The sequence below is a fragment of the Mandrillus leucophaeus genome, unplaced genomic scaffold (assembly GCF_000951045.1).
Source record: "Mandrillus leucophaeus isolate KB7577 unplaced genomic scaffold, Mleu.le_1.0 Scaffold218, whole genome shotgun sequence".
NCBI classification, from domain to species: Eukaryota; Metazoa; Chordata; class Mammalia; order Primates; family Cercopithecidae; genus Mandrillus; species Mandrillus leucophaeus.
This window is the reverse complement of record NW_012102232.1, coordinates 457,849-471,111: the sequence shown is the minus strand read 5'-3', so window position 1 is coordinate 471,111 and position 13,263 is coordinate 457,849.

Below are 13,263 nucleotides of genomic sequence, written 5' to 3'. Positions count from 1 at the left end.
AAAACCCCAGTAACCTTTGTTTGAAAATACCAGAGGGCTGCAGTTATACATGCAATTAATTCTTATCTTACTTTTGGCTCTCTTGCATTACCACATCCACGGAATAGGAGAAAATGAGTACATTTTGTATCTTTATTCATGGAAATTTTCTGGAACCCTTTTAGAAGCCAGGTACTGTACTAGGAACTTTTGCTTGCATATTGGGGCCCCAGATTGAAACAGAAAGCAGAGGAAAAATAGGAAATTTGGGAAGGATATAAAAATAGAACAATTTAGAATATGTGAATATTACAAAGAAGAAAAACCAGAAGGGATCATGTGTTGCCTTGAGGCTAGGCAGTATTCATGACCCCTAAGCTAGAAGGGCAAATGGAACTCAGAGAGACATGGCTGACTCAGGAATTCTAACTCTATGGAACCACGCAGTCAGTGAACAGCAACCCTTGAGAGAGAGAGAGCTGAAGGAATAAATGCTTTTCCCCAGCCCTCCTTCCTTCATCACATCTCATGCTGTGGCATTCTATTGGCTGAAGTCAACCGGAAACCAGAACAGAAAGAAACTCCTTAGTGTAGTCCATTAACATTTGAGTGGACAGATCAGGGTGAGAAGGAAGAAATGTACTGAGAATGCATGCTTTACCTCGTTTCATTGTGCAATCTCATTGTCCACTATCTCAGGGTGGATTGTGTCAGGCAGAATTTATAGCTGGAAACAACGGAACTGACTGGCTGGCTTAAGCAGGAGAAGATATTGAGATCCTTCTGGGATCTCCAGGAGAGCTGGAGAGCCAGGTTCGGGGAGGACACCGCAGCTGATTACTGTGTGCCTACATCACAGATGCGACTGCTCCGAGACTCCAGCCATGGTGGAAGCTGCGTTTATGGCTAGAGATTCTTCCTCATGGACCTTTTTTCTTGTTTTATCGGCTACTAATTCCAACCAGGGCTTGTGCCTATGATTGCTAGAACCTAGATCACTTGACTGAGCATCAGTACAAAAGAGGGTGGAAGAGTGAGTTCCTGGCATTATTAGCTTTCTATGGAATTATTGGTGCCTCGCACAAGAGTTTTAGGTGAAGAATTCTCCAAATTTAGGAATGGGGTTCCAATGGTGGGTGGCGAAGGAGCATGTGAGATGCCCGCTACACTTAGATTTTATTAACTCCATCTTTAGATGAAGATCTGAGGTTCAGACGAGCTAAAAATCTTGCCAAATTTATAGCTTTAGTTGGGAGTCAAACCTCAAGTGCAGGTTTTGGCTCTTTCTACTCTGTCAAAATTTCTCTCTACTTTCAGACAACTCAATCTGATTTTCACTTTAGTGACTTTTTTTCTTTTTAAGACAGCACTGGATATTTTTTTGAAAGTGCAAATGATTCTAAAATTGACTTGGATGAAGAAATGTATGAGAAAAACATTAAAAAAGAAAGAAAAAAAGAATAGTGAGAGGAATGCTTCCCTAGTATTAAAACATAATGGAATGCTATTGTAATTGAAATAGTGTGGGCATAGCAGGGCCTCAGCAAGAAGCAGAAAGCACGCAAAAATAGAAAATTTGGAAGGATATAAAAATAGAACAGTTAAAAAATGTGTGGGTATTGTGTGTAGAAAAACCAGAAGGGATTGTGCATAAGAGGAGCAGACTGTCTTCATGACCCCTCTACAGATTACAAGGATATACAGATTAACACAATAAAGCAGAAGTGCTAGAAAAAGATCCACATAAGTATAGTACTTCAATATGTGATACAAATGGCATTTTAATAGTGAATAGATGAGAAATTTGTTGGGCAATCTGCTGACGATTTGGCTTTTAAAAATTACATCTTACAGGAATCCAATTCTAAAGGTGTTAAATGTTTTAATATGAAAAAGAAAAAGAACAAAAAGAAAATACAGATGAATATTTTTACAATCTTGATCTATGCAGAGCATTTCTAAGTATGGCATCAAAGAGGCAGGAAGGTAGAGAAAACCATTGCTAGATTGGTGTGCATAAAAATTAAAAATTCTCCAGGCCATAACAACATAGACCATTGCCACCTGGAAAAATGCTTGCAAAATATATAAAATAAAGGACCTAATATTTTTAGTATGTAAAAAAAAATTCACATAAGAAGACATGAAGATGGCTGATTAACATATGAAAGGCTCTTTAATTTCATTTGCAGTAGTAATCAAATGAATTCACATTACAACAAAGTTAGCAGAACTTGAAATAATTAACAATGTCCAAGGTAGGCAAGAAGAGTGCGGAGGAGGATTTTTATTTTATACTATTCTGGTCAGGGTCAAAAATTGAATTACTTTTTCTACAGTGTTATTTGACATTATGTACCAAAATTTCACTTCTAGGAATTTTATATCAGAAAATCGTTCAACAAACACAATAATCACACAGGGCTAAATGTTGTAGTGTTATTTTTAATAGGAAAAGTTAGTAAAAGAACAAGTATTCATAAATGGTACAGCTAAACGACTCATGTACACTTATAAAGTGGAATATTACTTAGCTATGAGAAGGCAGATATCTATTGACAGCAAAAGAGATCCATGATATATATTTAGCTGAAAAAAGCAAGGTATAAAATTCTATGAGTAATTGATGAGAAGAATAAACAGCATATTTAGAAAAAACAGGGAAGATTATCTCCTAAAATGTAAACTGTGTCATCTGGCTAGTACCATCTCCAATGACCTTTATTTTTCTTTCTTTATTTCTACAATTTCTAATTATTTTATGATAAGCACTGATAAGCATAAAAAACAAAAAACTGTGTCTATTTTGAAAAAGTGAAGTAAAATATATATTTTATCCTTAAGTAACATATAAAGACTAGATGTATTAGTCCATTTGCATGTTGCTGATAAAGACATACCCAAGACTGGGTAATTTATAAAGAAAAAGAGGTTTAATGGACTCACAGTTTGGGAGGCCTGGGGAGGCCTCACAATCATGGTGGAAGGCAAAAGCATGTCTTACATGGCAGCAGGCAAGAAAGAATGAGAAACAAGTAAAAGGGGTCTCCCTTATAAAACCATCAGATGTCGTGAGACTTATTCACTACCATGAGAACAGTATGTGGGACACTGCCCCCACCATTCAATTATCTCACACCAAGTCCCTCCCACAACACTTGGGAATTATTGGAGCTACAATTCAAGATGACATTTGGGTGGGGACACAGCCAAACCATATCTCTAGATGTTAATGTTCTCATGTTAAATGACTCTTCTAGTCTAAGTGTGTGTGTGTGTGTGTGTGTGTGTGTGTGTGTGTGTGTCTGTGTGTAAAAGGGTAGTAAAAATTGAGAAAGAGCCAAGGAAGAGAGAAAGAGGGAGAAGATAGTGATTTGTCCTAATTTGCAATCCTCAGTAGATGTGGAGGGAGGTGAATTGCATCTACAACCCACTGTTTCGCTGGAGCTGGTCCCAATCCTGTGTGCAGCTTTACAGGCACCTCGTTTAGAAGACAGTGACTCTCCTACACCTCTCTCCTGCAGCAGTGCTGATATACAGTGGAGATGACCAGATATCCACAAAGCAAGCAGAGGGCACAAGCCAGCCTGAGGCTGCATAACCTTCTCCTTGATTACTGGATGTTGAATGGCTGTACTCTGGAGACATGTTCATTTTTGAGTTGATAAGAATGGTTTTTGCTACAAGTAGAAGAAAATGAGGCATTGGGGAAGCACTTTTGGGAGGGTGAGGGAAAGGGTTCAGGGATGGGCCAAGGCCCATCACCTTGAAGGGTTCTCATCTTCAGACTTTAGAGGTTATTGTAGACTTCACTATTCAAATAAAGTGATTCCAGCTTCCATGCCATGCACTCATAGGGCCCTGGGAGCTTCCCGGCATGCTCAGCAGTGGTCCGGGTGGCTCTGCCCATGGCAATGAGAGTTCCTACCTCTCTTCCATGTGTACATGCTGGAGCCTGCCTCCCACTCCTGTCTCCCTTGGTTCTGGAGGCTCCACTTTCGTACTATTTCTCCCCATACTGGACATCACCTCTTTTATTTTTATTTTTTTGCCTAAAGTATCAGCAATACAAGCCTGTATGGGCGGCAGATTTTCACTGTAGCTCTAGAATGCAGCAATGGAAGATGCGGGTGGTGAAGGGAGTAAATTGTTAGAATACATTCAAAATTAGGTCTAAATGTTTCCTAAAGTTTATTTATATTTATATTTATATTTATTTTTTGTTTTCTTAGAGGCAGGATCTCACTCTGCCATCCAGGCTGGAGTACAGTGGGTGTGATCACAGCTCACTGCAGCCTTGACCTCCTGAGCTCATGCAATCTTCCTTCCTTAGCCTCCTGAGTAACTGGGGCCACAGGCATGTGCCACCACACCTGGATACTTTATTACTTTTTGTAGAGATGAGGTCTTGCTTTATTGCCCAGGCTGGTCTTGAACTCCTGGCTTCAAGCAATCCTTATGACTCAGCCTCCCAAAATGTTGAGATTATAGGCATGAGCCACTGTGGCTGGCCCCTAAAATTGAGTGGTATTTAGAAATCCCTCTTTCATTAAGCTGCCTTACATATGCCCTCTTCCTCAATTTTGGGGGCACTTACCCTTTCTATTGCAGGGGAAGGAACTTAAAATATCTTTCCAAAGGCAATTTAGTTCTCTATTTTTCAGTGCAGGGAGTAGAGGGAACCCATCTTTCATATCAAGAAAGACCCTCAATATGTTTTCCTAAATAAAAGTAATCTGTCCTGGTGATTAATTATATTGCTCACATGTTTGCAATAGGAATTGGTTAACTTTTAAATTTTCTCCATTATGTAATACTGGATTGGCACAAGACTGGAGGAGGGCCAAGGTATTCTTGAGACCTTTATTCTATTATAAGATCTTTCTTAACTCTGGGGCCATTCTGTTGACTGGTTTAATCCTGGTACCAAACGTACCTTCATTTTGGGTCATAGTGGGGAACCAATAGGACTTCAAAGCTAAAAACTGAGAAAATTCTATACTCAAGGCTGTCCTGAAATTGAACTGATAAAGAGAGATGCTTTATAGTGAATGGGCTGTGACTAGAGAAAAGGAAGACAATGACTCAGCAAAAAAGAAAATCAAGGAGCAAAGGGGAAAGGGAAGAATATATACAGAGAGAACAGAAAACAGAGTATATAAGGCAAACAAAGGACACAGTCAGGCAACAACAGGAGGAGGAACTAGCTGAAAATTTCTCCCAGAGTACTAGATTCAGAATGGACATAGTGATCTACTCAACCCTGCTCTTAATACAGAAAAGGAAACTGAGGCCCCACGAATTTAGGTGACTTTCCCAAAGCCATTTGATTAATCTATTGGGGTCTTCTAGCCAACAACCCAGTGTTTCTACGAGTACATATTTTAGTTATTCCTGGCGGTATCAGACCAACCAGATCATCATTAATTAATGAAAATAGTGTGGAACATATGGACATCAGTATATCAAGGTGACTAACAATCTCAAGGGTTCTCAAGGGTTCTCTTTTGGGGAATTTTGGTACCTCCTATTTTCCCTGGTTACTCACAAAATTTAGTAGCTTTCTTTTCGCCTAAAACTGAATATTATGTTTAGGAAAGTGACTTTCATTCCTTTTTTTTTTTTTCCCTTTGAGACAGAGTCTTGCTCTGTCACCCGGGCTGGAGTGCAGTGGTGTGGTCTCTGCTCACTACAACCTCCACTTCCTGGGTTCAAGCGATTCTCATGCCTCAGCCTCCAGAGTAACTGGGACTACAGGTGTGTGCCACTGCGCCTGGCTAATTTCTGTATTTCAGTAGAGAAAGGGTTTCGCCGTGTTGGCCAGGCTGGTCTCAAACTCCTGACCTCAAGTGATCCTCCCACTTCAGCCTCCCAAAGTGCTGGGATTACAGACATGAGCTAGGAAAGTGACTTTCAACATGAAAGGATTCTAATACTAATAATAGAGCTCATTTTCTAAATAGTTAAATAATAATCTATGAATCTAATAGACATGTAATAATAATAACACATTATTCTTGAGCAAATATTTGCATATTGGAGATGTATATATCTATATACAGACATATATCTTTATATACAGATATCTTTATACACATATATCTGTATCTAGACACATATCTATCTATATATATAGATAGATGTCTGTATATAGATATATCTTTCTCTGTATATCTACTGTCAGTTGGAAAAGACCAAAAGACCAATATTCAAGAGACCACTTCAAAAGGCAAACCAGTAGTTTGGGCTAAGTTTTATCTCTTTGCATATAGGTGACTACACAGCAAGAACAGCAGCAAAAGGAAAGGCACCAAGTGTAAAGGAAGAACATTTGAAGCAGAAGAGAAATAATTTCCGAGCAAGAAGGGCTATGTGATGATGGTTCATTCAGCTGGTGATCCATTACACCTGTTAAGAGGCCAAAGAGAGCTGTAGATCTCTGAGGTCCATGGGAGCAGGGGCAAGGGAATAAGATGAAGGGAACACTAGAATAAATGAAGTGCCTTAACAGCTGAAAAGGCTGATGGATGTGCTCTGCACCTCAGAAGACGGAACTCCCAGCAGGAGAATAAAGAGTGCAACAGAGCAGAGCCTGCTAGAACCACACAGTTAGGGAACTGATCCTCTAATAACCTCTCCTTTCAGAAGTTTATAATGTGCTATAAAAACCCCTTGTCTCTGGACTAAAACCTGGCACTACCACACTTAACTGCATTTTATTGCCATTGCACAAATCTCCGATTTGCTGTTACTTTCTCTTAAATAGAATTGGTTCTATTTTCAGCAATGCAGGTGCCAAGATGTTTTGTAAAAATTTTCCGTAGAGAATGGATTTGATTTTTAAAATGCAGCGACTGGATTTCAATTCTTAAGTTGAAATGCTGGACTAGGCACCAAGGACTTTTGATTAAATCATGCCTATGTCCATGCTCTGAATCCCACCTTGGATGGTATCTGTTGATACAGAAAACTATATGAAAAGCGGAGATATTCAGCTTCATGATTTCCAGTGGTGAACGTCATCCTATAACTAACTTTCTTCAATGACCTTCATAACAAAATTTTGGAAAGCATCTACTTCTCATATGTATATTGGAAGTTTCATTTGCTATCAGTCAAGAGGAAATAAAATACTTTATTTCATGATCTAATGATACTTAAAACATTGAACCAATGATAGACACAGCGATTACAGATACATTTCAAATGTTGCAACCATTAGTAATGAGACTTCATACATCTTTACCTGACACAATGTTATTTCAATGGTTGGTTATAGTTCATGATCTATCCATGCTTTTGGTTGTTTGTTTTTTGAGACAGAGTTTCACTCTTGTTGTCCAGGCTGGAGTGCCATGGCGCGCAATCTCGGCTCACTGCAACCTCTGCCTCCCAGGTTCAATTCTCCTGCCTCAGCCTCCTGAGTAGCTGGGATTACAGGCATGCGCCATCACGCCTGAGTAATTTTGTATTTTTAGTAGAGATGGGGTTTCTCATGTTGGTCAGGTTGGTCTTGAACTCCTGACCTCAGGTAATACACCTGCCTTGGCCTCCCAAAGTGCTGGGATTACAGGCGTGAGCCACCGTACCTGGCCTCATGATCTATCCATTCTATACCTCAAAAACAGGCTAACTAGAATTCTAGTCAAATTCAATGACTATGTATAATCAAATTAAGAGTCAGAAATAAAACTTGGGTCATTATATCTCTACTTTCCTTCTCTATATCACTCTCTATAATCAGAATCAATAATAATGAATGAGTTATCATTATCTATTCACTAATTTTCAAGTAAGTACCTTTTCCTAAGTACATAGGGTACCATATACAGTGTTGAAAAATAGGCTACCATCATGGAAGCATAATACATTGAAGTAAAAATCACACTTACCTAGACAGCCAAAAATCTAATAAAGCAATTTATACTATTTTATATTTTCTAGGATTTGTTCCTGAAGAAAGGGTCACTTTGATAGTACAGATGTTCCAGTTAATTATTTTCGAAGTTAATTGCTATTTGTTTTTGACTCTGTTGGTTTATTTATTTTCAGGTTAGAGGCCCAGCTTCAAGCTAATATGTTTAATTCATAGGTCTAAATAATCCCCCCTCCCTTCTAGTTCTAGTTTTAAAGAAACTAGTGGGCTGAGTATGCTCTCTTAGGAAAGAAATATTTACACAATGGATGGGGAGATCATATGGGTTTTTTTTCCAATTTTGAGCGTATGTTTGCATTTTTCTCCCTCTCATCATTAGAGCTGGTATGTGAAGGGCAAAAAGACCCCTCACCTTGAACCATACTTTGTTTATTCATTTATCTTTTTTGAGACAGAGTTTTGCTCTTTTTGCCCAGGCTGGAGTGCAATGGCGCGACCTTGGCGCTCACTGCAACCTCTGCCTCCCAGATTCAAGTGATTCGCCTGCCTCAGGCCCCCGAGTAGCTGGGATTACAGGTGCGCACCACCACACCCGGCTAATTTTTTTTTTTTTTTTTTAAGTAGAAATAGGGTTTCACCATGTTGGCCAGGCTGGTCTCAAACTCCTCACCTCAGGGGATCTGCCTGCCTTGGCCTCCCAAAGTTCTGGGATTACAGGCATGAGCCACTGTGCCTGGCCACTTTATTGTTTTTACAACTCAAGATTGAGAGTTCTGGAATTAGACTAAGAACCAAAGAAGAGTCTCACGTGTACCTGGGTCCTTTGCAAGCACTTTGATTCTGTTTTTAAGGCTAACTCTTCTATTTGATTATCTGAGCTACAGGATCCTGCTTTGAATTTTTTTTTTTTTTTTTTTTTGACTACCTCCGGTTCTTTTTATAGATGTTAAACTGGTAGTCAATGGGCACACTGATTTGGACAATTATTGTCCTGCAGTTGTTTTTGTCCAACTTTCTGAAGTACTCTATATAACAAGATTCTAAGTGGGATCTGTTTCTATACGGGATGCTTGGAACTTAAAACGGGACCCATTATCTCACCTAGGCTATGGCTTCCTGGAAGAATGACTTGAGTCGTTCACTTGGGGGTAGGAAAGGAGGGGTTGAGGGGTAAGAGACACTCTCTGAAATATTTCAAACAAGTAATCAATTGCTTAGGGTTAGACAAACTTACTTGACATGCTGCTTTGGAGCCAAATGAATTCATTATTATACCATCCAGCAGGCTGCTCTCCAGCATCCATAAACCGACAGTCTTTCAACCAAATAGAGCAATGCCTGGGTTTCCTAATGGCAGGACGTACACTCTGGTGCCATAAAGGCCTCTGGACCTCTCCTTACTGTTTTCCCTTCTCTGCTTTTTAAAATGCCTGATTCTTTCCCAGATATCCTGACAAACTATTGTAATAATGGGTAAATCTAGATTAATATTATCCCTCCTTTGTCATATATCTGCATTTGAGCTAGAATCCTCAGAAATGCCTTTACTGGAGGAGATTTCAGGCCCCATACCAGGCATAAAGAGACGTGAGCTTTCAACTCATCTCAAACTAGGCCATGTAAGTTACTGTCTACGCTGACTTCAAAGGCATTTAGTTTTGGTGCTTAATCTGGTCTGCCATTGAGAGGCTCACCATTATGCCTTCTAAAACTAAACTGTGTGTGTGGATGTGTATTTAGATTCAGCATAACAGTGTGTATGATTTTTTTTTTTTTTTTTTTTAGTTTGTGCTTTCAAGAATCAAATAAGAAAGTTCTGTTATTTGATCCTGCTGATGTTCTCTTTCAGACAGCTGCCACCAGCACCGCTTGGCCACTTCCTTTTTATTTCCTATTCCCTTTCAACTGTCTAGCTTACTTTGATATGATTTCGTCTCTCTCTGTAATGGCAATGAGAGAGGATGTTTTTTCCCAAGGCCATGGCATGATATGCCTTTTAATTCGTTTTAGGCTTATTACCTTACAAATTTAAGAATGAATGAGGGCTCTATTTGCTTGAGCCAAGCATGCTTTAGACAAGTGGGAAGGTAAGAGGACAACGTTAGATCACGTGTTCGGTTGGTGGCCCCTTTCTAAGACAGAATTGGTTGTTAGAGGTTTGATTCCTGGGTCTGCCCCTTTTCTGCCTTGTGATTTTGAATAACCCACATAATCTATCTTCTCACTGCCTCCTTCTTTATAAAATAGTAAAGAGAATATAATTTTACCTTCCTGGACTCCTAGGGATGCCAGGAGCTTTCAGATCATGTGTGAAAGTTCCTTTAAATTCTCTGAATTCCATGCGAGAATGCTTTTTAAAAAGGCTTAATACAAAAATGTTACACAGAGAGCAGATTTTGTTTTGGAAAACAATGTGTGTTTTTTAGGAATAATATTTCCATTGCACAATTACAGTTTTTGAATTTTTTTTTACTGTGACTTCTGGAACTTATTTTTAACACATGATTTAACAATATGCTGTGTTTTTGACAGCCTTATATATCTTTCTCGAGAAATCTGCAACACTATGCTGTTAATTTGAACCTAGGGAGTGAATCTGGTCCCCAGTGAATATTGCCATCACTGGAACTCGAGGTCCTATTAACAATCCACAAAATAGAAATCACACGTAAGGCTGCTACATAGTACAGTGACTCTTTCCTGTACATTATAGTACCATTTTGTAATGCATTTTTCTTTCTCAGTCATTCTCTCTTGAATTGCATTTGGCTTCTGCCTGACCTATTAGTAACTCCAAGATAAGATACATTACTCGTTAACTTTTGGGAAAGAAAAAACTTTGTGATTAACACAGAGACCATCCATTTATATTAAGTAATATGCATAATGAAGTACGCTTATATTTGCAATTCCTTGTTGCTAGACATCTTCCATTCTTTCTAGGTTGGATGGTGGCAATTTGCCACTATTTTCTTCAGAGGAGAGGGAGCATATGGTTAGTTCCCTAGATTTGAAAATTCAGACCATCTATATTCACTAATGAAATGATTTTGAAATATGGAAATTGCTTCTTTCTCTCTTGAGACCAAAACTGCGATCCCCAACTCCAGTTTCATCACCCTCCAGGGTAGCTCCAATCATCCCAGAAAGTGGCGTGAAAATTTGAAGACAAAATTAATTTTCATTCAGTTTAAATTAAAAACAAAGGCATGCCAAATTGAGCTGTTAAAGAAAGGGTTATCCTGACAACCAATAAATGCCATTTTCAATCTGAAAGTGTTCTGTTCAATGCATGTTGTACGCTAGCTAGGAGCAATGTGAGACATACTCAGGGTGGTGCCTCTAAAAACAGCAGACTAGGGAGAATCTCATTATTTTCCGGAAGGTTCTTTTTTTCAGATTTTCTAATTAAGGCTTGAAATAATTTCAGGACAATGTGAAGGAGGCAGAATTATTGATCCCTGCTTTTTGTTAAATCTGAATTCCATTTGAACCGCAGAGTTTCTCAATGCTGGGATAAAAAACATTTATTTCATTTCTTTCCATGTTATGTTTTCTGTCCATCAGTATCATCTGCTGGGTGCCTATTAGAAAGTACTTATAAGAAACATCCCTTACTTCATTGCATCACCACCCATCATTACCATGATTTTAAAGAAGTATCATTACGTCAATTAAATGGTCTTTCAAGAAAAAGAACTTTTTTTATTAACCATGACAGTGTGGTCCTCAACATTTTTGCATTATTTCTTCTCTTCTGATCCTATTGCTGAAGTTCAGCATAATTTCTTTTGAGCCCAAAGGCATCTTATTTCTTTCTTGTTGTCTATGAGATCTCTGCCTCATCTTAAATGAGATCCCTTCTTTTTCTTCTTAAAATATCTTTAGGATCATTTCCAGGTAATTTTTACATTTATAGTTCACACAAATCTTATATTTACTGCCCCACTGATATGGAATGAAATTACAAGCACTTACTTTCCTTGGCACATGATTTATTCTCTAGTGCTGAGGAAAAAAGACAAGTCTTAGATTCCACAACAGCATGAAGTTATAGTCATGGCAAACTGTGTTCTGATCAGTGTGGTCTGGATGTTGGTGTGAATCTTGGTTCGCAATTTGGTAAGATCTGAAAAAGTGTAAATAAACAAGGTCACTATCCTGTTGGGCCTCAGCCTACAAGATGCTAATGGAGTCCCTGACGGATAAAGGACTTTTCATTAATGTAGTACCTAACATTCCTTTGATTTTCTGTTTAGAAAATGGGAAAACATGTTTCATCATAGATTTGAAACTTTCAAGAGGAGTGAAGAGTGGGATGGGAAAGGAAGAATATTCTTTGTATATTCTGACATCTTTTCTTTTTCTCACCCCAATTTTCAATGACAATAATAATAATTATTAGTAGTAGCAGCACTATTCTATATAAAGATCCAGATGCAATTGAAGTCTAATTTAGTATTATGAAAGAGGCATCGCAGATATTTCTGTCCCATAACAAGAAAGGTTCATTGCATATGGAATATGTATGGCGATTTGACTCCCTCTGTAACCAAATTTGGATATTTAAAGGCAAAGAATATTGGCAAGAAATGCAAATGTCACATGTGGCTGAGACACATAGCTGAGCAGTCTGTGGGGCCTGTCCAGTGAGGAGATGCTACTGGGCAGTGATAGCTCAGCTCCTGGCTGCTTGTCCCAGTCCCAGTCCTAGGTGGGGCTACGTGACTAGTTCTCACCAATGGAATATAAAGAGGAGTGACAGCCAAACCAGTGTGATTAAGAAACAGGTGAGCCTTGGCACCCTATAGTGTCTTCCACCATCAACCAGCTGAGTGAAGAGCACTCCCATGGCCTAAGATGGAAGAAGTGACCATGTGGAAGGCCATCCAACCAAAAAGACACTCACTGATTCTGATGTGAGAAATACGTTTGCAGGCGGGGCACAGTGGCTCTCGCCTATAATCTCAGCACTTTGGGAGTCCAAGGCAGGTGGATCACCTGAGGTCAGGAGTTCGAGACCAGCCTGGTCAATATGGCGAAACCCTGTCTTTACTAAAAAAATACAAAAATTAGCCAGGCATGGTGGCACATGCCTGTAATCCCAGCTACTCAGGAGGCTGAGGCAGAAGAATCACTTGAACCCAGGAGACGGAGGTTGCAGTGTGCTGAGATTGTGCCACTGCACTCCAGTCTGGGCAACAGAGCGAGACTCTGGTAAAAAAAAGTCTACCAACCAAAAAGCCTACCAACCAAAAAAAGTCCAAAAAAAAGCCTACCAACCAAAAAAAAGCCTACCAACCAAAAAAAAGTCCAAAAAAAAAAGCCTACCAACCAAAAAAAGTCCAGGACCAGATGGATTCACAGCTGAATTCTACCAGAGGTACAAGGAGGAGTTGGTACCATTC